Genomic DNA, 27971 nt, shown 5'->3' with positions numbered 1-27971 from the left:
GGCTGGCAAGTTTAAAAGCACATAACTGAATCAAAGTCTGAGTAACTGTTGTGTGTGCAATTTAAAAACTGTTAATACCTTCCAATTGAGAGAATTTGTTTCTAATTAATATAAAAGCTGTTTATTTAAATCCTAGGCAGGCAGTATTTAAATACACAAGAAGTCACCTGGGAATCCCATCTAAACCACTTTGTGGAAAGCCGTTATGATGTTGTGCTGAAATGAATCCAGCATGAAGTAACTGTGCTCTCTTCATTCAGAGTGTAGAACGGTTCTCTGCGTGCTGTTTTCTTTTTAGTTCTTCTTCCTGAATATGCTAAAATATTCTTGGCCTTGTTCCACGTTAAGGAATGATGAAAGTTACAGCGTTGCTGCAGTTTCCTGTACTCTTATTGCCTGCATATCCTCAGTCAGCCACCAGCAGCACTTGTTTAGAAAAGGTGTCATGTATGAACAAACTGAAGGACACATCCTGACAAAAGGAACACACAAAGTCAATAAACTGAAGACATACAGTGTGCTCAATGACAACATTTACAGAGTTTACGAATTATAGTTTCAAGTGCTCATAGAATACATGAGACCATGACTTTGTTTTCTTGATGGGGCTTTTCAAGTGGACTTCTTAGGATATTTTTAAATTTTTTGTGAGGTTTGAGGGGCTTATAGGTAGTGAGGGTAGCAGCATCACAATGTTTTATAATCTGGTTAGCAGAAGAGTTGCTGATTTTTTTGGCTTTGGTTTTTAAATTTATTTTACTTTTTCCCCTTGCTTGAAAGAGTGGAATAAATAATGTTTTTATTAAAAAATAAAAAACATTTAAAAGTTAATAATATTTCTGCATACTCTGGCATGAAAAAGTTTTCAAAACCTTCACAATTTCATGATAGTCCTTCTTTCACGAGCAGTACATACCTGTCATTCATTTTCTCCAGGTAGCTTCATTTTCTCCCTTCCATTTTTTCCACATTTCATCCAACCCCTCCATTTCCTGTGTGCACTGTGGTGACAATGACACCTGCAGCCACATCATATCATACCACACCATACCATCCCACACCATATCATAGAAGAAGCCAACAGCACTGTGGAGAGTGGTACTGGTAACTGCCTGCTTCACCTGCAGTGCAGAGAGTAGGCTGTGAGTTTTAGCAGCTTCCTAAAGTGGGGGAGTGGGTGAGGGAAAATTTGATGGTTTGGGCTAGATTTTTACTGTGGGTTTATTGAGCTGGGTCCATGTGAGGAGTCAGCAATGACCAGTTCCTTTACTGTCTCATTTTTATCATCCCTATCACATGATGGATGAGTTTGTCCCTTGTAAACTTGGGAAAGACAAGGCCTTTATTTAATTTTCCCCTGTCATAGTGGTAAATTCAGCCTCCAATAACTTTCTCTGCTTCTTAATTACGTGCTATTGAGGTTTTTACTGAGTATTTATCTCTTCACACATCATACTCCAAGCCTCTCAGCTGAGCTCAGACTATAGCACTGCTCACCCATTGCCACCTCCCCTTAGCCCAGGGATGTCTGCCCTGCAGGAAAGCAAGAGTGATGTAAACAGGTATCTAGCAGGTCTTTCAATGGCATGTAACATATTTCTTTGAAAGGAATAAACAAATCAGCTGTTTAAGCCCTATTTCTGCAGGGTTTCTCTGCTGCAGATTGTTTCCTTGGTGTGTTTTTTGGCATCTCTGTAATGGGCAGCTTTAAAATCTCTCAGGGGAGTAAAACCTGGTAGTTCAATCAGTGAGAAAGAACGTCATTGGATCAGGACGGGGGAGCAAGGAATGTTTGCCATGCAGACAGTTGTAATTTACAGGCTATAAATGAATCTATTTAGATAACAGAAAAATGAAGCCAAACCTCATCTGTCTTTCCTTTTTTTTTAACCCAACATAAGAGAAGTTGCATTACCTCCTAACATACTTTCTTCTGCACATCTCTGCTTTTTCCTGTCTGCTGCACCCATTGGCAGCCACCTCACGGTGTGTTTTAGGATGGATATGTCACTAAGCAGGGGAAAGTAATTTCCCATAGCAATGATAAATCCCACTGTAAATTGAAGGGCAATCTCTGCATGAGAAGCTTATGGATTTTAACTTTAACTACTGTCTGAAAGACCAGCATTCAGTAGCTTTGAGGGTACCTTGGCTCTAGTAACAAGCTGAGTGACTGGTGGCATGAGGGTTATCAGGAAGTTAGATGCCATCTTCAGCAAGGCTTTAACAGGCTCCATAAAACACAGGTGCATTATGCTGGGTTAAGCCATTTCAGATTGGGCTGCATGCCTTGGGGTGAATCCGGAAGAAATCACTGTCAGTGATCAAATATTGATATATTGTCATACCCACTGATGTTACCGTAATTTGAGTATTTTATGAGTCTTTACTTAGCAAAGACTTAGAAGAGCACTGACTTAGAGGCTGGGTTATCTCTGAGCCTGGAGAGCAGGTGGCCAGGCCGTGCTCAGGTGGGGATTATTGCTGCCGACGGTGTTAGAAGGCTTGCTGTGCACCTGCCTCCTCCTCATAACAGGCACGCCAAAGATAAAAAGAGTCCGATTCCCTGGCACTGCCAACCAACTCCACCAATCTTTCAAAAACAAATACTCAACCTTGACTGTAAAATTAAATAGAAAATAAGAGTTGTCACTACCTTCTATTGCATGTTGATTGACCTGAGCACTCTCCAATCTCAAACATAAAAGATTAGATATCACTTTCCATACAGGTGTATGCAAACCATTTTTTCGTCTAACTGGGACAACGAATTGTTCAAAGTTCTGGTAAATGCCCATGTGCACTTTTACAAGTGTACTTTGCAAAAGGAAGGCATTGACTTGTGCCTTCAAAGGTGGTGATTTACAATGTCCTGTCTAGTGTTTCCAAAATCAAGAATTTTGTTTAAGCTTTGCAGAATGTACTGAAAAGAGATTTCTGATGCAGTGTGTGTGTTTACAGTGCAAATATAGGCACAGGCTTTTTAGCAGTTAATTACTCAAAGTGATCTCACACAGGAAAGAGCCAGCCCTGCAAGGGATGGGGGAGAAAGAATCTTCTCCTTCTTAGAGGCTGCTGTAAGCCAAGAGAAACTACAAAAATAGAAGGTTTCGTGTGGTAAAGTCAGTCTTGGGAGGGATGAGGGCACCAAAGTAAAGACACAATTTCTGTTTCGAAAAGATGGACAGCATCCTTGACTGCCATAATGGTTTTGAATTCAAAATTCACTGACTGTCTTTACTAAAAGCTATGTGTTATGTATGTATGTATGTATGTATGTATGTGTTTATTTATTTATTTGTTTATTTTAAGAAAAGGAGAGAGACAGAGAGAAAAGAAGTTTACATTTCTGAGAAAAAACACCAAAACTCGGTAACACTGCTGAAAAGAGCTCATGAAAACTTAAGATCAATTTTAAGCAAGCATTGATCATTTATTTCACTAAAGACTGTTCTATATGCTTCCTTAAAAAAATATTGAACAATGGTTTCTCACTTTTTTTTTTTTTTAATGTCTTGCTATTCCCCAAAATACGTGAGTCCTCAATTTTGCTTTACGTGCTAGTGAAATGAATATTTTTCAACAATTACAGATGAAATTTTTTCCCGATAGTGATGGGTCATCATTGAAGAGGTATCTCTGCAGGTGAATTGAAGGGATGAAAACTTTGCTTGGACAAATAAATCTTTCCAAACTGTCATGGAAGAGCTAAACAAAAAAGATGGATTCAGCTTTGGCCCCCAGCATCAAGGACAAATGACATCATTTCTTAATAAATGGTGAGCCCACAAGAGAAGGCCTACCTTTGCAGCAGTTACCTCAGCAAAGAGACAATCTGTCCCTCTTCTCCCTTCAAGGATTAGTTATTTCAGAGGTTAATTGTCCTAAGGATTTATTAATCCAACAGCTGAAAGAAAAAAAAACAAGTAGACATTTCTGCCTGGGAAAAGACAGTATTTTTCCTAGTTGGGAGACACTGTTAGCTGGCTGCTGCTGTGATCTATATCCTGTGGCTATTTAAAATCACGGACAAGATTTTCCTTTTCTTCACTGGTGTGTTCACACAGTGTCTCATGACACAGAGCAGCCACTGAGGGGATGCTGTGCTTTAGTTGCTGGTGTGTTTCAAGGCATGGCCCAGCAATGGTCAGAGTCAGTGGGAAGCTCTGGAACGTGCTGTGGTGGGAACAAGGTTAAGTCCACACTGCTTCGTGAGGGTTTCCACGTGAACATTCTCCAGGTCTGACAGAGCACATATCTGGGCAGATGTGTGGCAGGTCTTGGCCAGGTGGGGGTTCTGAAGAGCTGGCCCTGGGGCTCTCACATTTGCCTGACTCTGTGCAGGCACCATGAATCCCTGTGGGAATAAGGCAGGCAGGCATCACACACCACCATCACAGCTGGAGTGGCAAATACCTCCTCATAAAATAGAAACAAGCAATTTTACCTTGTCCTCTTGTCAGGTTAATTTCAGACAGCTCTACCTAAAATTCCATTTTCTCTCTTTTATGCAGTCATTTCATATATTACTTTGGGGAAAAATATTCCTAATACATTACAGGACATTTGCCTTTTTTCCACAATTATTTTGAAAATGTTTTTCTATGTTTATTCCTTTTGTGGAAAGTTTCTTGACTAATGATTTGGGCTGGGAAATGATAATTTGTGTTTTAAGGCCTTCATGCTTCTTCATCTCACTATTTTCCTTCCAACAGGCTCTACAAGAGGGTTTTTGATTATGTTTTAATTGCCAGAAGATTATCTAGGTAGGAATAGATTGACTCACACCATTGAAGGCTTTTTCCACTCTTCAGGCTGTAACATTCAGGTAGTTCAGTCCCAGCCAGGAGGTTCAAACTGTAGCTAGGTGCCCTGTTTTCCCGGCTGTATAGGATCTGTACTCATTTCTGGGACGTGTCAGAGTCTGCATCACAAAACAGCTTCTCACCAGAGTAAAGTGATGCTCACCTCCACCTATGCTCATGCACCTGGTCCTCTGCCTTTGGAACTTGTGTGTTCAATTCTCCTCTCTGAGAATGCAGATCAGAGATCTTCCTCTTCCATTTCTTAGGTTTCTGCTGGACATCTGTCCTGGTTTAGGGCAAATTTGGGAGGAAACCTCCGAATGGGGTCCCTCTAGAAAGCAAATTCAGGCAGCACCTCCCCCAACTGGTTTGGGAAAAGATTTCCTTAGAGAAAAGTGGAAAAAACTGTTTATTTAAGAGAAATTGAACAATATTAAACAATGAAACCTCTTGCTGTTCAAAGAGATGGCACATCCAGACAGGTCCTTGTCCTGGGGTGTAGCTTGGCTCACTCAGGTTCTCATCAGTCCCTCTGGTGCTGGAAAGTGCTGAGGCCCAGGCCTCGATGGACCACAGGTGTGAGCTCCCAGGGTTTGTCTGAGTTTTCAGTCCAGAGCAGGTTTGAACAGATCCAAGGGAAAAAACAGTCTGGGGAACTTCCCTGCCTCAGCTAGCTAAAAAACTAAGAGAAAAGGAGGGCTCTGTCCTGCTGTCTGTCCATGCTCCAGACAGCACAGTCCAGGAGCAGGATGCAGGGAGTGAGGGCTCTTTCTCAACAAAAACTGGGGCTTCTTCCCCCTCTTTAATATGCAGAACTTAGTATGTAACATAAACAAGGTGACTGGGGATACAAGCATCACAAAGTCACCTCATGACAACATCCTAACTTGCCCAAAGTGTCTCTGCATGAGCAGGGAGGGGCTGGAGTCCTTACTGCACCATTGTGCCCTGTGCTCCAGCAGGGAGGAGGAGATAAGCTGTTTAAGGGATTGGGCTACTACAAACTTGCTTCCTCTCTGAGCAAATTGGGCCAACTTTAGCTGTTCAAGCACATGCTGCATCTCTTGCTGCCCTGATCTGTATTGCCTGCATTCAGCCTCTGTGGTGATGTCATGAATTAGACCCAAATGCTGTTTGACAGCCACAAGGCTGAAAATAAAAATGCAGTAATAACGCCAGTACTTTGTTACAGCACTGTACACAGTATCTGGCACTGTGTTTGTCGTGGAGGATGATTGCAAAGACATGTAAGAAGTTAGGATGGGTAATAATTTGCAGGAGTGTCCTTCCCTGGCTCACATGATACCTCACAAAACAACCAGAAAGCACAAAGGGGAGGGATAGTGGAGGGTCTTTTACTCTGCATGCTTGGCTGAGCCTCAGACAGGGTGAGAGAGATCATGGCTGCATTGTCAGGGAGTTCAGTGAGAAGACCCTGTTGGCTCTGAATTTGCTAGTTGAAGGCCATGCATGTGTTGACAGGGTGCTGAGCTGAGCCCAAGCGAATACTCCTTGGCTGAGAGGAAAAGCCCATGTGTGTGTCAGGCTGATAAAGCCGCTCATCCTGCTGCAAGTGTGTCTGCATGGCAGCATGCTCTCCCACGGAGGGACAGTCCCCCTGAGCACTGTGCTCCACTGGGCTCTGCCCCCACTTCAAACTGATTTGGGAAAGGGATAATTTGCTTGCTGTGAAAGGGTGGCTGCAAAGCTTTCTTTCTCCCACCTGGTGCCCATTTGAACTGTCAGATCTATTACAGCTGTGAAGGGGTTGTACCTTGGCACATCTAAACCCTTATTTCTCACAAGCATTGCTAATTCAAGAAATTCTGGAGGTGTTTATGGATGGCTGAGCACCACAGAGCACTCTGAAGGGTCTCATGGTCATTGGACAAAATCCATGCTCTGCACAGCACATTCACAGAAATTCAGAACACCCTTTCTATTAGATGTGTTTTAAAAATCCTAGAGGAATGACCACACAAGGTATCTGAGAATCACTGTTTAACTGTTCCTTTAGTCCCACATCTGCAGTTCTACAAAGCTCAAGGCTTGGCTGGCTGAATGCTGCTTTGTAGCACCCAAAGTCTGTATTTTCTGGTATCATGAAAGGGGGTGTTGATCAAAATAAGATATTGACTTGGCACTGAAGATGTTAAATTAGGCGTTCACCTGAGCTCTGTGAACCTTGCAGTACATCTAGACCAATGCAGTGTGAGCAGAGCCTGCAACCAGTGGCTCTCAGGGTGCTGATGTCACTGAGATCTGCCTGCTGGTCACAGAGTTAATTTCTATATGTAGACTGTATGTCATCCATCTATGAATCTTCTTTTCTAAATATCACCAGCAGGCCCAGCCTATCCAACCTTGGTGCTGAAATGGCCTCTTTTGTGCCCAAGTAGTGAGCACGAAGGCTGGAGAACCCCAGCTGCTGTGTCCCAATAACATCAAATGTGCTTTTATCATTACATGTTCATCAAGAACAACAGCCACATTCACCTCAAAGCTAGGAGTGTCATCTCAGCCAGGCCATTGCTTCTGAAGTCTTCACTGGCAAAGGGAGAAGCTGTTTTGTGGGTTCATGCAGGAGCATGAGGAGGTGCAGTGCTGTTATGCCTCATATCACTATGCTGCATACAAAGTATTAGAAATGTACCTGACAACACCTGGCCATGGCAGGCAAAATGCCTGTGCCTTTGCTGTCCAGAGGTGCAGCATGGAAATAAAGCTTTTCTTGATGTGCTCAGCCATAGGAATGTTTTCCAGGTAGGCATGTTTCTTCAGCATTATATATAATTATTATATATTATATTATATATATATATAAATATGTTTATTATAATAAATATAATATAATATAATATAATATAATATGATATGATATGATATGATATGATATGATATAATATAATATAATATAATATAATATAATATAATATAATATAATATAATATAATATAATATAATATAATATAATATAATATAATATAATATAATATAATATAATCTTATTATATATAATGTATATAACCAGGTGATTATAAAAATCTTCCCTTTGAAACCAAAGGGTCTCGGCAGGGATTTGGGCTGGTGGATTTTGCGGGAACTGGGAGCGTTTCCCGCGTGGTTTTTGCTGGCGCTCCCCGAAGAATGCCCGTGCTCTCCGAGAGCTGGCCCGGGCGCTGTCCGTGGTGCTGCCCGGCGGCGGCGCGGGGGTGCCCGGGTGGGAGGCGTGAGCGCCCGGGCACGCTTGAGAGAGCACAGGTGTGAGAGTGAGAGAGAGTACAGGGGCGTGCAGACTGCTCCTGCTGGTGCTGATGTGTTAGATGCATCATGGAATCACAGAATGGGTCAGGCTGGAAGGGATGTGAAAGATCATTTAGCTGCAAACACCTTGCCATGGGCGGGGATGCCTCCTGCTAGACCAAATTGCTCCAAGGCGCATCCATCCTGGCCTTGGACACTGACAGGGATGGAAGATTCCCAGCTTCTTTAGTAAAACTGGTCCAGTGGCTCACCAGTGTCCTTTTTACAATAAAATTTAAAAATTGTATCATTTTAACATGATTACACACAGTCAGGATCTCAGTTCAACAGTCACAAGTTCTTTAGAGGTCTGCAGTTTTCAAACCTTTCACAAGACAGATAAATCAGTATGGACCAGGAAAAACTGTATGAGTTAGTATTGTCTTCATATCCCTTTACTTCCCCTGCTAGAAATACCACACAGAGACCATTTTAAGAGACTGAAATATTTCAGAAACTTTTGAGTGATTCTGCTGAATTTTTTTTTTTTTCTCTGCTTGATTCTGGTAGAGAGCAGGATGTGTTCCATTAGTTATTGTAGTATTTCTGTCATATGATAGTAATGCTGCTGTTTATTTTGACTCTTGCATTAAAAAAACACCCCTTTTTGCTACAGTCTGCCAAGCTTGATTCTTTCATGTGATTATGGGAATAGACACCTGCCATTTGCAGCCCAGGTATGGAAATTCATATTTAATATTTCTGGGGTACCAGAGAAATCAGTAAAATTGTTGGGCAAAAGCTGTCTTGCAGATGATGAGATATGTCCCATTGCTTCATTTCTGAGCAGCATTTCTTTTGATGCTCATCAGGTAGAAAACTATTCTGGATCTATTCAAGAGGCATGACCTCTTCATTCTGTCATGTTCTGCTGGTGGCAGGTACCTCTTGATGCTCATTCTCTCTTATAGTAGGTAAGCTGTGAAGAATACCATTTAGCCCAGAAGGCTTTTCACTGGCAGCAGAATAATGCTCCCCACTGTTAGAATATACAAATGTGGGTTTGAAATTCCATCCCTCCTTGGAGTGGTGGGATGGTTCTTTGTGCAGACCTCATGATTCACAATGTTCCTTTGCAACTCTCCCCAGGCAGCAGAGTTACCCAAATGCAATCCCAGCTAAGCCTCAGTGGAGAAGCCCAAAGCCTTTTTCTGTGTCTCTCTCCACGTGTTTTCATGGGGTCCTATGGTACCAAATCCTTTCCCAGGATCTTAGAGTAAGGAATGTGACAGAACCACTAGGGGCTATTTTGGCTCACAGGATGCCCACAGCAGCTGCTCCAGCTCTGGCCAGCTCTGGAGCACCACAGAGGCAGCTGCTTTGCACTCACTGAGTATCTGGGGGATGTTTTTTCCATTGCCTCGTGCTCTTGGTTTGAACCTTTCAGTGTCTGTAGGCTGACCTTTGCGTACTTACCCTCCTCTTACTGGAGTGAAAGGAACAAGTAGTTCTTGCCCCTTTGTTTCAGAGAGCAGTTCATTGTCCACTCTGTTTTCTAACACAAAATAAATAAGGAAATAATTTCATCATTACTTGTTAGTTTGGCTGTTTTTTAATAGGGATGTAGGGCAGCTGCACGGAGCTTTGAGAGTTTCCTTAGAAAACCCCAGGCCTTAAATAACAGAAGCAAACTCTTGGAGAGGGTAAAGAATGACAATGTACTTCTCCCTCTGTTTGGCAGGACTGGCAAATGGATATATAATGTGTTTCCTAATCACAAGGATTTCTGTCCTGTGATCAATTATTCTTTAATGTCATCACTTTAATAATATGTCATCTTGAATTTGTGACACTGTTGGGCAACACAAATGACCAATGAGGGGGATTTGGCCTGTGTCAGTGAACAGCATCTGCTCAGCCCCATGCCTGCAGAAATGCCTGAGGGAAGGTGTGAGTTTAACTTTGTTCCCTCCCTCAGCAGATTCCTGTTTCTAGGCTGAAAACAAGTACAGGATGTAAGGAAAATCATAAACAACTGAAAAATCCATTCTGATTTACAATTTAATTCAGTTGGGTTTTTGTTTTTGTTGGAAAACCAGAAAAAATACTACCAAAACAAAAGAACAACAAGAAGTCCCAGCCCTTCTAGGATCCCTGAATGCAGGAAAGGTATTAATTTAGCTACTTACCTGGCCCATTGCCTGGAAACCTCACACTCCAGTGTTTTCTTTTCCACCACCACCACATCACAAAATGGGTGATAATCCTTACTTTACCGATGGAATCTGAAATAAAAGAGGCAAACTGTAGGGTCAAATTGCAGGCCAAGGCCCCATCTTTTTGGCTTTTCCAGCTTGCTTTCACTGTAACACACCTCAGTTTATACCAACAGGACTCTCTTAGCTTCCCCCTTTTCCCCTTCCAGCTGCAACTTTTGTCAAAGTTTAATAATCAGAGTATGGAAGGTAAATAAGGCTTTCCACCCTGGATCTCTGTCGAGATAAATGCCTCTCCATGAATCAGACTGACATCAGGAAAACAGCTGAAGACACATTCTGAAGCCTCAGCCCCACAGGATCGTTAGGAATATTACTGTCCCGACCTAATGAGCTACCACTGATCCTAAACAATGTCTAGGACAAAAGACTAGAGGGGGATTGGCTCCCCTCACCCTGCTGCCTGCAGACTTCTGACAACCCATTAAGGTTATAGCTATTCAGCTCTGTTCAGACAGCCCTTTTTTTCTTCTTTTTTTTTCCCCCTAACAACTCCCAGCTAATGAGCAGACAGCGTTACTTTTATTTTGTGCAGGGAATGTATGGCTAAATAGGTGTCTGTGCATGTCTCTGGAAATTGGAACGAGATGAGGAAAGCAGAGGAAGAGAGACTGGAGGTCTTTTAGAAATGTCCCCATCGCCTTCATCTGTCAGGCAGAGATCCTTGGCTGTGGAGCCGTCCCCGCAGGGATGGCTTAGGATTTGAGGCTGAGGCTGTGACATCGGGCTAGCAGAGAGACAGCAGCCCAGTCCTGCTGATCCCTGGTTTTGCAGAAATGGGCAGGGGAGGCAAAGCCAAAAGGCATCTTGGCATGTGCCGTCGGCTCTAGACGCTCCTTGGACGCTGCCCTTGCCGTGCGCCTCCATCTACTTTTACTCTAAAAATTGCCGAAGGTGCCGCTCTCCCTGTGCCTGCCCCCCTCCCTTTCCCTCCTACTTTACTAAGTGATTGGAGTTGCCCTCTTCCTTTTGCGCCTTCCCACCTCCTTCAAGCTCCCTCTTCAGCGACAAGCAGCATCACTAATTGCTTTTTAGGGTCTCTTTTCTGCTCTCTGTTCAAAATTCATGGGGCATTCCCTGGCCCCATTATGCTCCTTTCTGAACCTTTTCAGCTTCTTTTACAAACTTAGCACTTTCTGTGCTTCTCTTAGCCTTTGCAAAAAAAAAAAAAAAAAAAAAAAAAAAATAAAAAAAAAAAAATTTGGATTTTTTTTTTGGCAAGCAGGCCCCCTCCCTCTGCAGCCCCCCCTCCCTGCCAGAAAAGCACACGCACGGGCCCACCTCCCATTGAATGGTGGGCTTTGTGCAGGGAATTTCCGGAACACAGCCCAGGGCTGGAGGCACAGTGTGAGTGGAGGGGCTTTGGGCAAGGAACCTCCCTAAGCCCACCCCATTACCACGGTCACTGTTTGCCCATGGCTCTCTAAAAGGACTATTGTTGCCTGTTGCCAGGTATTCCCTAGCAACACTTAAGCCAAGCTGCCTCCTCTATTTATGGCAGAAACTTTTCAATGGTCTCCAAAACACGTGCTTGTCAACTTCAGAGAATACCTTCAAACAGACACAGAGGGGGAAAAAATAATCCCAAGCACTTGCTTTAGTTGAAATATGTGTGTTGGGGGTGTTTTTCGATTTCTTGTCATTTACCTTGGATCAGAAACCCAAACAATCGCAATTTGAAAAAAAAAATCCCTCCCCATCACCTTCTCCCAGCCCCTGTTCCCTGCACTGCTGAGCCTTTCCACTGGCAGGGGGGTGGGGGTCATTTATTAGATGGATGAGCTTTTGCTACACTTTGAATCTTTTTGCACAAAAGATTACTTCATTATTTTAAGACAGATTTTCATTTATTTGTGTGTGCCAGAGCCCTAACAAGAGCCACCATACTTCTTGTGTTGTCTAGCAGCAAATGACCAATTCCCAAGGGGGATGTAGGGTGGGAAGGGGGTCACTAATATACCTGTACAGCATAGACATGGCACCAGCAAGTCACACCACCAAAGGGTTGAGGTAATCCCGGGTGGTGGATGCACACACCTGTGGATTTATTTCAGGAATTGCATATTCCTATGCTTGCATATCTGCAGTCATTTTGTCAGCTACTGATAGTCAGTGGTTCAGTCAAGTTCAAAGAGAGAACCAAGCTGCTGCATCTCCAAAAAGCTGCATACATATTTTGGTGATCAAGTGTAATAATGTGAGAGAAAAGCTTTTTACAGCAAGTCTCACTTGATAGAAACAGTCTTTGTTCCTTGTGTGATGTCATACGAAGAGTTCCAGCATAAATTTGTGTCTTTGCTTCTATCACATTACTTGGAGATTGTTACTGCTAAAAAGCACTGAAGTCATCGACACTTTTGGGAAAACCTTATCTGATAACCAGGAAATGTAAGTGAGGCCAAGGTTTACAACGACAGCTGAAGCAATGTGGCACCCAACTCATCCTGAATTTCAGCGGACCATGAGCACCTCTGAGCTACCCACCCACGTGTCCATGAAAGCAGTGGCGGCACTCCCAGTGCCATGGAGGACAACACACTGGTGCACTGTCAGCACCATGTCTGGAGTAATAATCTGAACTTTTCCCATCTGCAAATTCACATTGTGTTTCCTGACATGTCCTTTAAAGCTTCATTAACATGTCATCCTGGGCCTGGGACCTTTTTCTTAGCCATACCCTCCACGCTGCTGTGGTAGCCCCAAGAGCTGAGCTTTACAGAGCCAGGAGGGCAGCCTGAGGCAGCTGCCTGTGGTGGGGGCACCATGGAGGCCTTCAGAGCTGAAGCAAAGCCCCAGGAGTGAGATGGGAATTGACAGGGAAATGCTGTGCTGCTGTTTGCTGCTCTCTCTCCCCAATAGATGGCCAGAGTCACAGTTGCCTTTCTTGTTCTGAGCAAGAATCTGAAAATATTGCATAGCTGTGACTCATTTTGTATATGACTTTGGATTGTGACTCTCTGATGAGCAGTGTCAGGTTTTTAGAAAGATTAGGGCACATGACTATATGGTAGTTCTCTTTTATGACCTATAAGTACAGAAGCTACTCAGTCAATGAGAATGCATACTTACTCCAAAATTACGTGTGGGTTTTATGATAATACATCTTTTTCCAGACGTGTCTGCCAGTGTCTCTGCAGAGAAGTGAAATATACTATACCATCTATCTGCACTGGTGCTTCTGCATCTGCCATGGAATAGCTCCTGCTCTCAGCTCAGCCTTCAAAACTCAGTTTTGTTTCTGTTTCATAGAAGTACTGTAATTAGAAGATGCTAGATTTCCTCTGTTAACATATTCCCCTGAGGAGTTTGACATTACAGTGAATGTAAATGGTTTCATGAAGTGCAAGATTAGGGCTGTTTAAATAATTGTTGTAATTGGAAATATGTGTATTATTATCTCTCAAGATGTTTTAGATTAAATTAATGAAGTTCACATCTGGAAGAGCAGATATTAACCCTTTCTGTGTTTCTGATCCCTTATCTAGGTAATCTGAAGTTCAGATTTCTGGTCCAGCCCTATAACACAACTGTTCATAGCTTTGAGAAATACTGTGTTTTAACCCTTGATATTTATTCTATTAATGTCTGGATTACACTGCTTGTCTTAGAGCAAATACATCAAAACCTAGCAGCTCGGTCTGTGGAAAGTCTGTCCCATAGTTCCTATTAAACCCAATGGAGTACACAAGACATAATAGAAATTTCTGCCTTGCTCTGCATTTAGTTAGCAATTATATAGCAAGATATTTCAGAAGGCCAAGATTTTTATTTCTGGAGCATGCACTGTTGTCCTACTGCTTGACTAGAGGCAGTGTAGGCAAGAGGCATTCATATTCCTTCTCCAAGTCTCTCCAAAGTTCTTTAGCCTTATGACCCCATTTAACCTATCTGTAGCACATAAAGGTGCTCAAGTAACTTTAAAAAAGGCATGGAGAAAGGGATTCTCTATAGAGGGACTGATCACTCAATACTTTCTTCTTGTTTAAAAGGGTTAACTTCTAGCTCCTGCCTTTGCAACTGGCTGACAGGCATCCTAAATGTTATTCTGTAAACTGGGAAAAAAATTATGGTTCCCAAGTGAACAGAGGGATACAACAACTCTGGGCAAGCTGTTCTGTGGACAGGCTTACCTAGGAATAGCTGTGGTCATCCCTGCTTGCCTGTCTCAAATGATACAATTTTCACTTTAAAAGCAACCCATAAAAATGGTGTTTGCAATTGTCAGCCACTGTTTGCCAATAGCCAGCACAACTGTCTGTTACACCCATTTTGAATAAATGATCTACTAGCTGAGATAGTCACTGTGTGTTAGTTTGGAAACTACTCATTGATATATATGCCAGTGCTTGAAGTGATTCTGGGTGATTCTGGGGCAGATTTCTCAGTTTCTGATGGAATTCAGTTTTCTTGTCTCACTGATGTGTAAAATTGCACACTTGTCCACATTCTTGAGGGTACAAAATTTTCTTTCATCAAAGGAGAAGTACAACTTAAGTCGCTCTCAGATTCCAAAACACATCAGTTTGCACCTTGAAGACTCCTGCAAAAGTTTCTAACTTCCCTAAGACTTAAATCCCAGCACTTGAACTCTGGTCCTCCAGGAATACTGAGCCATCACTGAAGACCACAGATTTTACTTCTGAAGCATCTGGACTACAAAAAGATGCCATGAGCAAAGCTCATGCTTATTTCTCCTCTGTCCATATACAAGTCGTTCTTGGAATATAAGGTGTGTCTTTTGCATACCCAGACACCATGGTCTTCAGCCACCCAGACCTCTGGAAACTCCATCCAGTTCACCTTTAAGCAACAGTTCAAATTAAGGTAACTAAAGAAACAGAGAGGGTGAGAGGTGTGAAATAAGGTTGAGCTCATCACACTGCTCAGCAGGCAGTTGGCTATCTCCCAGGAAGCACATCCCACATCTCTAACAGCTGGTTCCAGTAGAAAAGCCAAGGACGTGGCTCTAGTGAAGACACTGTATCCCTCTTAGTGCCATCCTATACAGAGGATGGTGAAGGTCTGATACCAGTGGGGACTCTTGCCTTATTCCCATCCAAGTTATTCATATGGATGTGAACATCCCGAGGAAGCAACCAAAGATGCTTCTAAATTCGAATTAATTTTTTGTCGATTTTTTCATCTTTCTCAGAATCATCTGTGGGCTCCCAGATGAAATATTTCCTCTGTATAGGCCTGCTCTGACCCTATTTTTATTGTATGGAAATTGCATACTTTAGTTGCCTCCTGACTTCAGTGAAGTCAAAGGAGTCCCAAACAGACTTGGAGACACCATCTACCCGAGAGGACAGTCACTGATTTTCAGAGGCACAGGCAAGACTGAGAGCCAGAGGCCGTGGTGTGCTGAGAGTGAAAGGGCTCCCTGCTGCTGCCTTTGCTTCATCTCCTGGGTCAGGAGGGTGGTTGTCTCACACAGGCCAATGATCCCACTGCAGCAGCCTTTTACCTCTCTGAGGCAGTATCTTCCAGCTAACAGTGGTCTCTGTCCTGCCTAACCCCCACTTTGGGGCTGATTAACCTCAGACTAGAAGAGCATCACTAAAAGGTTGTTGACCCTCATCTAGTCCAATCCTTTGCCCTGAAGGCAGAGTCAGCTACACAACCATTCAGAGATTAATAGACTTACACGCACAGCAACACTATCATGGCTGTACAGCAGACTGCTCACAGCTAATTTTATTTATTTATGTACATATTTGAGGCAAAGATTAGTTTAAAACCTATAAAACAGTAGGGCATCCACAGTGCATAGCTGTGGGTTGACTCTTGGCATAAGGATGAAATTCTGGATAAAGAGAGGGTAAATGCTGCTTTGCTTGCTTACATTTGTAGCTGGATGTTTCTTACTCCTCTCCCCTATCAGTAGGAAAGGAATAAGGAACTGTAACTGCTCCAAGTCTTCAAGCTGCATATTATATTTTTCTTGTTTTTGTTACAGTGTTAAAAATGTAGCATTTTTTTAAACAGGTGTTCTCTAACACATTGGGCTCTGAGGTTTGTTACCTACAGTGGAATCTAAAAGGCCTTCTTCCCAAAGGCTTGAGGACTTCTCTGTCTTCACTCTGGACATAAAGTAAACCCTGATTAATTTGCTTAAACCTGGATGCAGAGAATCACTTACACTTGTACTTAAATCTGGGATCATGAAGCCTCTCTGCATTCAGGATCTCAGGGCATTATGTACTGGACTAGGAGACAAAGTTCTTTGTGGGACTCAGTGTTGTTATGAGGCTTCAATATTAGCACAGTGTTTAAAGCTCACAATCACTTTAATAATAATAATAATAAAAACAACTGCAACAATAGCAATAGCATGGACATGGATGGACATAGGTGCATGGACATGCTATATTGCCCCTCTAGTTCTCAATCCCTCTTGCCCACAAAAAAGACAGACAGAAACTAAAACTAGATGAATTATTAAACTGTATGTGACTGCAACCCAGCTAATATGAGAACTCTTTTTGGTCGTGGCAGAATTATTTGGGCTTCATGTAATAACTAACAATGGAAACAGGAACATATTTATATTATCCTAAAATTATTTTTTGGAAGATAACTTATGTCTGAAAGACAGACTCCATTAGTAGTTGTCTTCACTTTTCCTTTCTATATTTACTTTTATTCAAAACAACCTTATAAACAGAAGCTAGATTTTCCAAAATCATTATTATCAAGGCCCATGCTTTGAAAAAAAAGTTTGTAGAGTAGTTTTCTACAGACAGTTTTTAACTGGATACAGATCCAGTTGAAGTCTATAAATAAATCCCATAGCCTATTTCTGAAACTGAAACGGAGACAAAGCTTTCACTTCAAAATCTGCTTAGATTTTCAGATTTCATTTATAGCATGGGTTTCCAAAGATTAACTTTTTTGCTTTCAAACTGCATTAATAGCATTAGGCATCAATTAATCAGATTCAAAATTTGGAAACAAAGAAAGTATTTTGTCTGTATAATCACTGAGAGGCCATATACCAGGATCTTTTCTTACCAGCCTTTTTAATGATTATTTCAGTCCAGGTTTTTCTTTTTTTTTAAAGGAACCGCTAAAATCTAGGCTTTGAATTTTGTAAATGAGCCCGCTACCCAACGCACTTCTCAGCAAGATAAGGGCAGAATGGCATTTGCAGAAATGTTTAGCTATCTCTCTAACAATCCTGCTTGGTTGTGGGCCCCTTGGTAACAGCTTGGCAAATCTGCAAAAGGAATGCGACTATATAGTTTGTGTGTGGATTGTTGAGTCATTATAGCCTCCAAATTGCACAGCAGATCATTAATCATAGGCCAAGATAGGCAATCACTGCAGAAACCTGATGAAAAGGCTCCAGAATAATGCCTGCTAAATCATGTTTAACATGCAGACCTTGCCTGCGCAGATATGGAAAGGGGGAGGTAAGGAAAAAAAATTATTCCCCTTTTAGGAAAGAAAACTTCTACTTATCTTTGATTTGCATTCAGCCCTCCCTCAATAGTCCTTAAGCCTGTTATTTAATTCATTTTGGTGCCAGGTCCCATCACAAAGCGAAAACCCTAACCAGGACCTATGCAGTCTATGACCTCCAAACCCCCTGTCTTTTCTTGTCAGTTCTATGTCATTTGTGCAGTTGAACTCCACCAATTTGAAATGCTGACCTCTTCCATAGACAACCTTATTCTCCTTGAGTGAAAGAAAGGGCCAAGGCCTACAAACCACTCAAGCGAGAGATGGCAAGAAAAGAGAAAAGTGGTTGACTCGTAAATCAATTTCCACAGCCCACCCAAAACCCACATGAACAATAACAATGGTATTTTTTAAAAGTTGTGCTGTTGTGGTTTTCTTAATTGAGCTTATTCTTTTTAGAAAAATTACTGAGCAAAGCAAAATTGTTTGCTCAGGGTGGAAAATTAGGCCAGATCTTGCTCCCGATCCACTTCAGACCAGGGTATATTTATATCAAACCTCCTTTCCCACCTGTCATCTGCACAAAAAAGGAGCATAGCCTCACAACAGGTCTTTGTCTGCACTGGAAGAGGTGGCAATATCTAAAGAAAGGAAAACATTTGGGGCATAAATATGTCTGTGCAGCACCAGTATGCAGGCAGAGCGATGGTACCTGTCTTTGTGCCACACAGCCTGCCCACATGGAGATAGCTGTGCAGCTCTGTCTTTGGGTCCTGCCAGCCCCAAGTGTGTGTCTGTGGCCTGTCCCAAGCCCCTGGTGTCCTGTGAACAAGAAGAACATGCACATGTAAGGGCTGCATCAAACCAAGTGCACGCACTGCCAGTACAGACACGCAGGCGGGTGTGCAGGCAAAGAAGCCAGCGAGAAATCTACCATCACACAGTGAGGCAAAGTTATAAAGACCCATATTACACTCCCTGGGGGTCTGATTCTGCCTGTGTTGCTCTCTCAGGAAGGTTTCCTACTCCTCAGGTGGTCTCATTGGATTCAGTAGCTGTATCTTTGAAGAGCAGATGCAGAAATTGCCTGGAGCATACCATGCCCCAGGCCCCCATCCCCATTAGCATCTTTACGCCTTTCAGAGGCCTGAATCTGGCTGTGCTGTTTCTTACTGCATAGTCACATCTCTGAGTTTAAGTCTGGGACAGCCTTAAAAGAGCATTTCTCATCTTCTCAGAGGGAAATAGACCCTCTTCCCTTCCAGACCTGCATTTCTCTGTCCTTCTCTCCCAAGATCATAATCTTCTGTAGCATGGGATGACTTGCTAGTGTCTCAGCAGAGGCAGATCCAGCCGTTAGGCTGAACATAACAAATGAATCTTTTAAATTTTCTCATTGATTTGGATTAGTTTTATATACATCCAAAGCTTAGAGTCACTTACAGCATATTTATGGTATGGCAGAAAAAAAGATCTCTGGGAGGAATTAAATACAGTATCACTGCCTTGGCTCCTCACATGCTTGAGCTGCACTACACTGAAGGTAGCATCACCATGTCCTTCCCTTTTGTTATTTTTTCCTTCTACCTCTGGCATTGACCCTTTCTGGGCTATTCAAACCTTCTCTTCAGCCTCGCTTTCTTGAAACAGAGTGATGGTACTTTATGATCTGAACATTCTTGATACCTTACAAACAAAATACAGTCTGATGTGTTGTTATGAAAGTTGGAAAGTTACTCCATCAGAAAAGAAATACCTACAATGGCAGACTAACTCCTCCAAGGAACCTGGTCTATTGCATTGGATTTTCCCAAAATTTCTGTGAAAATGCTGGTGGGATGTGGTCAATGGGAGGAATTCCTCATCTGGGAGAGCAGATGCTCCGAAGGAATCTGCCTGCTCAGCCAACATGCCCCCATCAGGTCTGTGCCTGCTTGCCCTGGGGCTTACCAGCTCCGAGCCCTTGGGCAGAGGGAGATTTGGAGCTGTTTATCCCACTTGACCCTCCATACAGATGACCTTCCATCATCTGGGGCCAGCTAATGCTAAGCAGTAAATTAAATTCAGTGGCATGCTGTCTCAGTTCTCAATGGCGTTTTAGTGCGAGTGTCGGAGCCCATAGAGCAGGGCTCATTACACGCTGCTGCAGCAGCTGGAGCTGGGGGGGTGTCAAGCTCATTACCTTTTATAATATGCCCACCGATGGAGCTAGGTGTGCTCTAGATGGATTTGTCAGAGGCCAGCACTTTTGTCTGGGGGTGAAGCATTGCGTTAATCTGACAGGCAAGGCTCCACATTATGCAAAAGGAAGAATTCAACAGGAAACAGATGCGTGTGGATAAAAATTAATCAATGTTTTTGCAACCTGCACCTCTGAATGCAGCATCTGTAGCAGTAGGAAGAATTTATTCTCTCCTTCCTCAAATCTTTTCCTCAGCAAACCAAAGCTTATGGTAAGCAGTTTACAAAGTTTGACTCCAGTTCTGTGAAATCCTTGTGTGTTACTGAAGTTTTGAGAAATAATATTGTTGACTTTCTTTGTCAGCCTTGTGTACGTTGTTGTCATCCCCAACAATTCAGAGATGATTTTCTTCCTGTATTTTTGAAGTAATGCACCAAAATCTTTATTTTACTGCTCTTCTTACTATTCTGGCATACACTTCTGTTCCAAGCTTACCTTCCAACAGTGTTTTGTTTGGAATGCATTACAACATGTTTCAGTAGTCAATGTGCGTTCAACTAATTTGTTATACTCCAGAAAAAAATATGACGTGTCTGTAAGGAAGAGAAAAAGGCAAAATCAATGAAGATAACTGGTGGTGCCCAGAGTCCCTGGATAGATAAGGCATATCTTGGATCCATTCATTAAAATCTAGATCTTTGGGGGAAAAGAACCTCAGATGTATAACAACGAAGTCAGAAGAACAGGGCCTGCAGAGAGTCCCTTGCTGTGGCTGCTGTTCATACGGCACCGCAGCAGAGAGCTGAACTGGAAAATTTGAGTATAACGCATTTTTCATTGCAGACTGTCTTCCTGGGAGCTTTGTTTCTTAAGATTTTTAAGGATTAAAAGCTCTTTCTGAAATTCTGAGCTCGTTAGTACTTATTGATTACAGCCTCTGGGTTACTGATGGTGTACGATGTCTCTGCTAGAGGAGTAAGAAAAGTTTACAGAGCTAGGAGGAGGTGAGCTCAAGGGAATGCACTGACATTGTACACCTTGTCCCTCCAGTGCCCCCTGATTCACATTTCTCACATCCCTGATAGAAGAGGTGGGCTGCTGTATCACAGGGGGGGAATTTCACACAGGCCCAGCACTGGGGCAGACCATTTTAATTTCCTGTTTTCTTAGAAAGGGAGATGGCAAGGATATCTGTGAGTGGTCTCAATTACAGCAGCAGCAGCTAGCAGGAATGCAGCATGCATTTAACAGTGGTGTTAATAAGGCACATGCTCCTGGTTGTGTCTCACACAAGTAGTTGCTCAGCCCCTGCTTCTTTTCATGCTGTGGTGTCATCTGGCACAGCTAGATCCTTGTTTGGCTTATTTAATTGCTTCTTTGCCTGCCTTATGCAAACTCCATTTGTAGCTGGGCTTTTGGGCACTCGGACCCATGACTGCACTGCATTTAGTAAGCACTCTGCTCTGTCTGTAGGCAGTATTTCACACAGTCACCCAGTGACTTTATTCAGTTTGCTGGTCCCCAAAGTTATTGTCACTCTGCATCATTTACCAATGCAATTTTCACAAACAAAATTAGTCATTGCAATGTATAGGTGTATGGAAGCTGTCCCACTCTGGAAGAATTCATTAAAATTCCCATAATAGTCTCCTTGTCAGGACTCTTGCCTGCTGTCTGGGAAGTATTTCAACAAGTCTGTCCTACTGTTGTGTTAATTAAACATTGTTCTATTTATAAATGCTCTGTTGGTCAGTAGCAGCTCCCCACACAGAGAGAGAGGCTTAGTGGTAACTAAAAGTGAAGTGCCAAGAAGACGGGGGTTGGCCATGCAGGGAAGCCAAGGGACAACCCAGACTGAGCAAAGTGCCCCTCTTGGATCTGTCATTGTCACCTGCCCTGGGGCTGCAGTGGTCTTCTGACATTTAACTTGGAGTAGGGGAGGAGGGAAGGAGGTTTGCTCACTGCTTTCTCCAGGAGCTATTTGTTTCTGTTTGTCTGTACCTTGTAATTTCTCCATAGTGATTGCCACAGGATCTCGGAGAAGGTGAAAATATATTGAAAATACGCCTGCCTTCAGAAAGAGACCAAGTAGCTGAATTAAGGATAAAGCCATTATCCTCCTGTGTTTGTTTCACACTCCTGAAAGTCCTCTCTACAAGCTTTTCTGCTTGCACAAACACATCTCTACTGACATATACATGAACACAAGAAGAGGGACCTGCAAGAGCCTGGGGTGCTGCTGGCTGCTATGGAATAGTCTGGGGCTGGCAGTGCCTGGTGTCAGGAGGATCTTCTCAGCATTGCTCTTTCTATATGCTCCCATTTTACACATCAGAACCCTGCCCTGTGCTGTACACACAGCACTGCAGTTTGCTAGGGCCCCCTCTCCCTGACATGATTTCTGTGACTTTCCACCACAGCATCTTACACTGCATCCTCTGACACTGCAGGTTCATGCCATCCTCCTTTCTGCACTTGTAGAAACGATTGTCAGCATTTGTACCCAGCATTATTTTCTACAGGTTTGCTGGCCTCAGAGGCAGAAGTTGGCCACCATCCTCACCAGTAAGTCCCTAAGGGGCAGAAGCCAAATCTTGGTGAAGACCAGGGGCATTTGGGATTCAGGTAGGTAGTACCTGTTATAAGATACTTCTGAAGGCTTCATCTGTGCTTTCTTCTTGGTTTCCTGGTCTCCTTCCAACCCACAGTTGTTCTCAATATACAGTGCTAGTGAGAGATGTGGGAATGCCTATGTGAAGATGTTTGCAAATGGGTATTTACCCTGGAAGCCGGTTCAAGCATAACTCTTAATCTCCCAGATATGAGAAGTGTGAGGTCAAAGAGGTAGAAGAGAAAGAAGCAAAAAATTGAGAGCAGAAAGTATAAAGTTCTGCCAGGCCCATCCATGGATTTACATCTGTCTAGAACCTTAATTGGTTGCTGAATTCCAACTTCAAATCATTGAGCATGCAATATCTGTGAGAACCACGTGAAGCTCTGGAGCTCATCTGAGCAGCAACAGTCGGGAAGAGGTGGAAGTATGGAGGTTGTGCCTCTTTGGTTTTTGGTTTTTTTTTTTCAATGCCTCCTGCTTGACAGGATAGTTACTGAAATTGTCCTTCCTAAGTCAGAGCTCATAACCAGGCAGGCCCACATGATGTGCATTAGAGCAACCTAAAATGAGGTTTGCTGTGAAACATAAAACAAGATGAAGCAAAATGTGTCCCACTGCCTGTTGTTCCAGACTTCGGGATCAGCTGCTCCAAATGGAGTCTGTATGGCACAGAGGAATATATACACGTTTATATGTGCAAGTAAAAGAAACTGCAAGTAAAATCTTGGGTCTTTAAAGAATGCCCTTCATCTGAAAGTCTCAAAGGGCTGGTTATTAGTGGGTAAAGTGACCCTTTGCTTGTAAACCAACAGTCTATTACTTTTCCATTTGTTCTCTTAAAGCTAGTGATATCCCACAGAGACACAGTAGTGGATGTAGCAGGACTGTAGGTTTTGTGTCAGCTGGTCCTACCATCATTTGCTGCTGCATCCCCTGAGAAGCAAAAGCAAAGATCTTCTGCACAGAGAGAGACTAAAGTAGGTCCCTAAATGTGACTGCCACTTGGGAGGTGGGCTGGCTTCCTGCCCTGCTCAGGGAAACCTCCATGACCCTCTTGCAGGGTGGGGAACCTCTCTGTGCTGTTGCCCAGGCTGTGTTTGTCCTGGATGTGATGCAGGACTTTGCTCTCCAGCACTGTCAGGCGGGTGCCTTTCAGGAGCACTGTGTTCACATCTGCAAGTGCACACATGAATTATTGTTTACTCAATAACAAATCAAACAAATTCTTTCCTATTCAGAGCAGACCACAATGATAAAGAGAGCTGATTTCCACTATTATGAGTACCGATTGATGTCTTCCCTTCTCTTGACTGTCTTTATTTCACATACAGGTGGCTTTTCTTTTTCTTTTTTTCTTTTTCATTTGAATATGTCATCACCACTTAATTAGCAATGTGTTGTTACCTGAAAGTAAGAACAAACCTATCTTAGGCCATATGGCAGGGTTTTAATCTGCACTGTCATGGTATAATCATGTCGAAATGGCTTCCTTGTTCAGTCAAAACTGCATTTCACACTTTACTAATATGGGGCTTTTCCTTTCCTGTTCCAGACCAATATAGCCCTACCAGTCCAGCAAGTGCAAATTAAAATAGCTCCAAGCTGTGACCAGCAGCAGGAGGGGAGAGTGAGAAAGAGCGTGGTGTGACTGATGGGGAGGGAGGAGGACCCCATCCCAGAACAGGAACCCGTACTCTTTCTGTGATCTGCTTCTGTGAAATTGGACCAAATGAGTTTGAGCTCCATTTAGGAAGACAATTGCCTCCGCTAGAGCAGAGGCCTGGATTATGCCACTGGGGCCAGTTGCAGGGGGTCTTTGTGAAATTTACCTTTCCTTCCCCTGTGCTATTGGGAATATATAGAAGCAGAAAGCAAGAAAGCTACATGTTTGTGCAAAGCAGCAGTGACCAGCAGAAAACTTTGCAACTGACTGCTGTAGCTGTTGACAGGGTCTAAGAGAAGATTGAAATACATAGCTTGGTGGGTGACATTTTCAAAGGAATTATACTCCTAAATAATTTACAGGTAACATATTGGACAACACATGGATATTTACTCTGATGTTTTAGGATATGTAGCTGTCCTTTTCTGGGTAGAAGACAAAGACCAAAAACTGCACTGAATCCTGCTTGCAGTGGGATGAAAGGAAACACAGGTTGTTTGTTTCCCAGAAAAATGAAGCAGATTATTAGTGTGCATAGGCTCTTCCCACAGCACCTTGCACAAAGCAGGGTCTGGGTCAGAGGTCCCCTTGCTCTTGCCAGTTTTCTCATGTTCTCCCAATGCTGCATATCCCCAGGCATCTGTGAGGAGCATCTTATGATCTCTGTTTAGCACTTGCAGATCTCAGGTTAAAATGGATTAGTCAGGACAAAGTCATAGTCAGCAATGAATCTAGATAGCTTCAGTCCATAATTGATGCCCTTAGCTTCCCATGCCTGCATTTTTACCCATATTACGCCTCTGTCATTAGAATAGTAGGTAATAGGTAGCCAGATAAAGGGAGAAAAAGTATCTCTTGAAACTTCTCCCCTCTCCTACCGGTTGCTTGTGTTTCTCCAGGACAGAAGCGTCAGAGCCAGTGAAAATCCCAGCGCTCTGCGAGGCTTTTTTTCCTTCAAGGGACATATCTGGCTCCAAAGCCAAAGGAGATCCCTGCCTTCTCTGAAGGACACCAGCAAGTAGTACCATTTCACCTGGATGTACTGTGCTGCTCCAGGGTGTGTATGGGATGGAGGGCTGGGGTTCCTGTCCCCAAGGCTAGAGTTTCCTCCCCACAGGATGTATAGGAATCACACATCTCTCTAACCATGGACAATCTGATGTATTTCACATGCTGTGTTGCTGAATCCCTTTAGAGATATAATCCCTGGAACACCTCAGATTGGATGGTTGGAGGTACTCCTTTACTTCAGTCACTTTGTATATTGCTGGAATTTCATTTTTTCCAACCCCCATATGAATACTACAATGCATAGCAGCAATCTCCCCCATTCTATCCCACCCAGCAGAAGGCTGAATAGAGAAGCTGCTCAGTGCTGATCTGCTCCTTATCAGTTATTAACATATACATGTATTTGCAATAAGACAACAAAGGCAACAAGGGCAAAAGAAAAAAAAAAGAATTTAAGTGATGGTGTGAGGTTTTGCTCACAGTAAGAGATGAACCAGAGCTCTCTTGTTATTTAAATGACCGGTAAAACTCTGTGCTTTGGCCAGGAAAGTCAAAGTCTAGATGTTCACTTACAGAAATCAGCATCAGTGCAGGGGAAGATTTAAATATTTTAGTGTCCTTGTCAGTAGGTATTTAACTTGGGAAAAGGACTCAAGCATATGGGTAGCTGATCTGTCTAGTTAAAACTGTACATTTGAAACACATTTTCCTAAAAAATTCTAAAGAGTAAGACAGCTCTGTGCTATACATAAGCACAGCTCTGACATGAAGTCCTTCAGCCCAGCTGCAGGTTGGCTGCACCATGCATCTGCACGGTTACAGACATGGAAGCTCAGAAATGAGGCTGGAGGGAGAAGAAAGCAGAAAGTGGTAACAGCTCTGCTGGGCTGCTGTTTCACCAGGTACTTCGTGCTTTGCAGGAAAGGATTGAAGGTGTAAAGGGATGGTGTGAGTGCGTGCATGTGTGTGTGTGTGTGTGTGTGCAGTGCTCCCGAGAACAAATCTAATTCTGGAGCATGAAACAGAAGGATGAATATCAAGCGAGAACATCCAGCTGCAGGTCCTTTCCCCTTCTTTTTCCAGCTTTTGGATGAACTGCAAAGCCGAGGGGGACTGTTAACTGCCTGGGCCTGTCCATTTGTCTCTCTCTCTTTACTTCTCTGTCTCTAACCCCGCCTCCCTCTCCCTCCTGCAGCTCCGGAGGGTGGAGGTGCGATTCGCTATGCCCGTTTTTTATTTCCAGCACGCTTGACAGGCTGGGCGAGGAAGGCGTTAATGTTTTCTGACAGGCCCCCTCTAATTGTTGGAGCTTTTCTTCTCTGCCTTTTCTGTGAAATTCTGACTTAGGCGAGCAGCATAACAAAATGCTCTGGCATTGAAATGTGCGCTTGCACTATACTGGGTTCGGGGAAACAGCATTATTCATGAAGATTTTCAGCTGTTTTTGTCTTTTAACTAACCTTTGAGTTTGATCAGAGGCTAGCCGGGCTCCCTTTCTCAAAAGGCGGTCTTGGCAACCCGACAATGGAGCCAAACTGTTTTCCCTGTTAAAGAGATAACTATGCCGTTGAGTTGGTACATGGGGGAAATTAATCTTCAGGCGCATACAAATGATAGCTTTACCTCGGTCTGCAATCGCCTGCATGGGATTATTAATAGGACGAGGGTAAGGAGCAGGAGAAACTCAGACTGGGGCAGGGAACTTAAAAAAAAAAAAAAAGAAAATTCGCAACCCCAAGCCCATCATCCCTTTTGATTGTATAAAGCCCGCGATTGATTCTTCACCACTTGCCTTTTGCAGCAGGAATTAGCCCCGCATTGTGCGGCCTGACACGCTAAGAACTCGCTCGCTTGGGAGCTCCAAGTTGCTGCGCTCTGGGACGAACCGGGAGTGGGGACGGGGGGGGTGCGACCGAGGGGGCGCTTCTCCCCTCTCCCCTTTCCAAGGGGCGAGGAGCAGGGAGACGCAGAATCGCCCCACACTTCAAGTCCAGCTAATCCCTGAATGCACTGAGTAATAGGCGCTGCATTACGGAGCGGCGAGCCGGGGCCGTCCCGTGTGTGCCCCCCTTCCCCGTTCCCCTCCCGGCCGCGCCCGCCTCTCCTTGGGCAGGTGCCCGCTCCCCTCGCGTGCTGCCGGCCGCAGCCGCCGGCGGGCCGGGGCGGCGCGGGGCGGGCGGCGCGGGGCGGGCGGGCGGGCGGCAGCTGCGGCGGGCGCACGCCGCCCCCGAGCCCCGCGGGCCCCCGCCGAGCCGCCGCCGCCGGGATAAAGGCTGAGGCACGACACGCGCGGGGACAGCGCTGCCCGCTGCCTGCCCGGCCCCCGCCGCCCCCCCGCCTGCCCCTGCGAGCCCGCACACAAAAGGCAGGAGCTGCGCCGTGGGGAGGGGCGGGAAAGAAAAAGGAAGAAGGAGGGGGAACAAACAAACAAATTAAAAAGAAAAAAATAAAAATAAAAAAAGGGAAAAGGAAAAAGAGAGAGAGGAAAAAAAAATAAAAAAAAAAAAAAAAAGGATTTTTAGAACAGGGAAAGGACCCCCAGGCTCCCCAAAAGCCAGTGCTAGCGGAGCTGGGTGAGGGCCGGCGCCTCTCTCTGAGGGGAAGGTGAGAGAAGGGCTGGGGACAAGAGGAGGCTCAAAGGGGCCCCACATCCCTTCCCGGGGACAGGGCCTGGGGGGCTTCCCCCTCCATTCTTACCCGTGCGGAGGCTCCGCGGGACCGGCCCTGCTCCCCCGTGCGGGAGAAAGTTTGGGCATGAGGTGGCATCACGGGG

The 27971-nt window shown here is 43.9% G+C and overlaps 1 protein-coding gene and 2 long non-coding RNA genes across 6 annotated transcripts in view; 1 reads left to right on the top strand and 2 right to left on the bottom strand.

The window, feature by feature from the left end:
• Nucleotides 1-14625, top strand: part of LOC147653510 (uncharacterized) — a 161215-nt gene extending 146590 nt beyond the window's left edge. For all 4 annotated transcript variants that reach the window (XR_015286310.1, XR_015286316.1, XR_015286321.1 and 1 more), the window contains one exon: nt 12644-14625. The gene's annotated coding sequence lies outside the window, so the exon portion shown is untranslated. The remainder of the gene's footprint in view (nt 1-12643) is intronic.
• LOC111936091 (uncharacterized) lies at nt 274-27971 on the bottom strand. The gene is made up of 4 exons (XR_015286331.1): nt 27896-27971; nt 10238-10333; nt 9525-9603; nt 274-472 (listed from the first exon to the last, which is right to left on the bottom strand). It is a non-coding gene; the product is annotated as an uncharacterized LOC111936091 (long non-coding RNA).
• On the bottom strand, nt 16009-27317 carry LOC111936086 (uncharacterized). The gene is made up of 4 exons (XR_015286332.1): nt 26991-27317; nt 26659-26742; nt 20406-20503; nt 16009-20322 (listed from the first exon to the last, which is right to left on the bottom strand). It is a non-coding gene; the product is annotated as an uncharacterized LOC111936086 (long non-coding RNA).

Source organism: Cyanistes caeruleus, chromosome 4, assembly GCF_971803275.1.
Source record: "Cyanistes caeruleus chromosome 4, bCyaCae1.hap1.1, whole genome shotgun sequence".
NCBI classification, from domain to species: Eukaryota; Metazoa; Chordata; class Aves; order Passeriformes; family Paridae; genus Cyanistes; species Cyanistes caeruleus.
The sequence above is the reverse complement of the archived record's forward strand: the minus strand, read 5'-3'. Positions and strand labels throughout refer to the sequence as shown.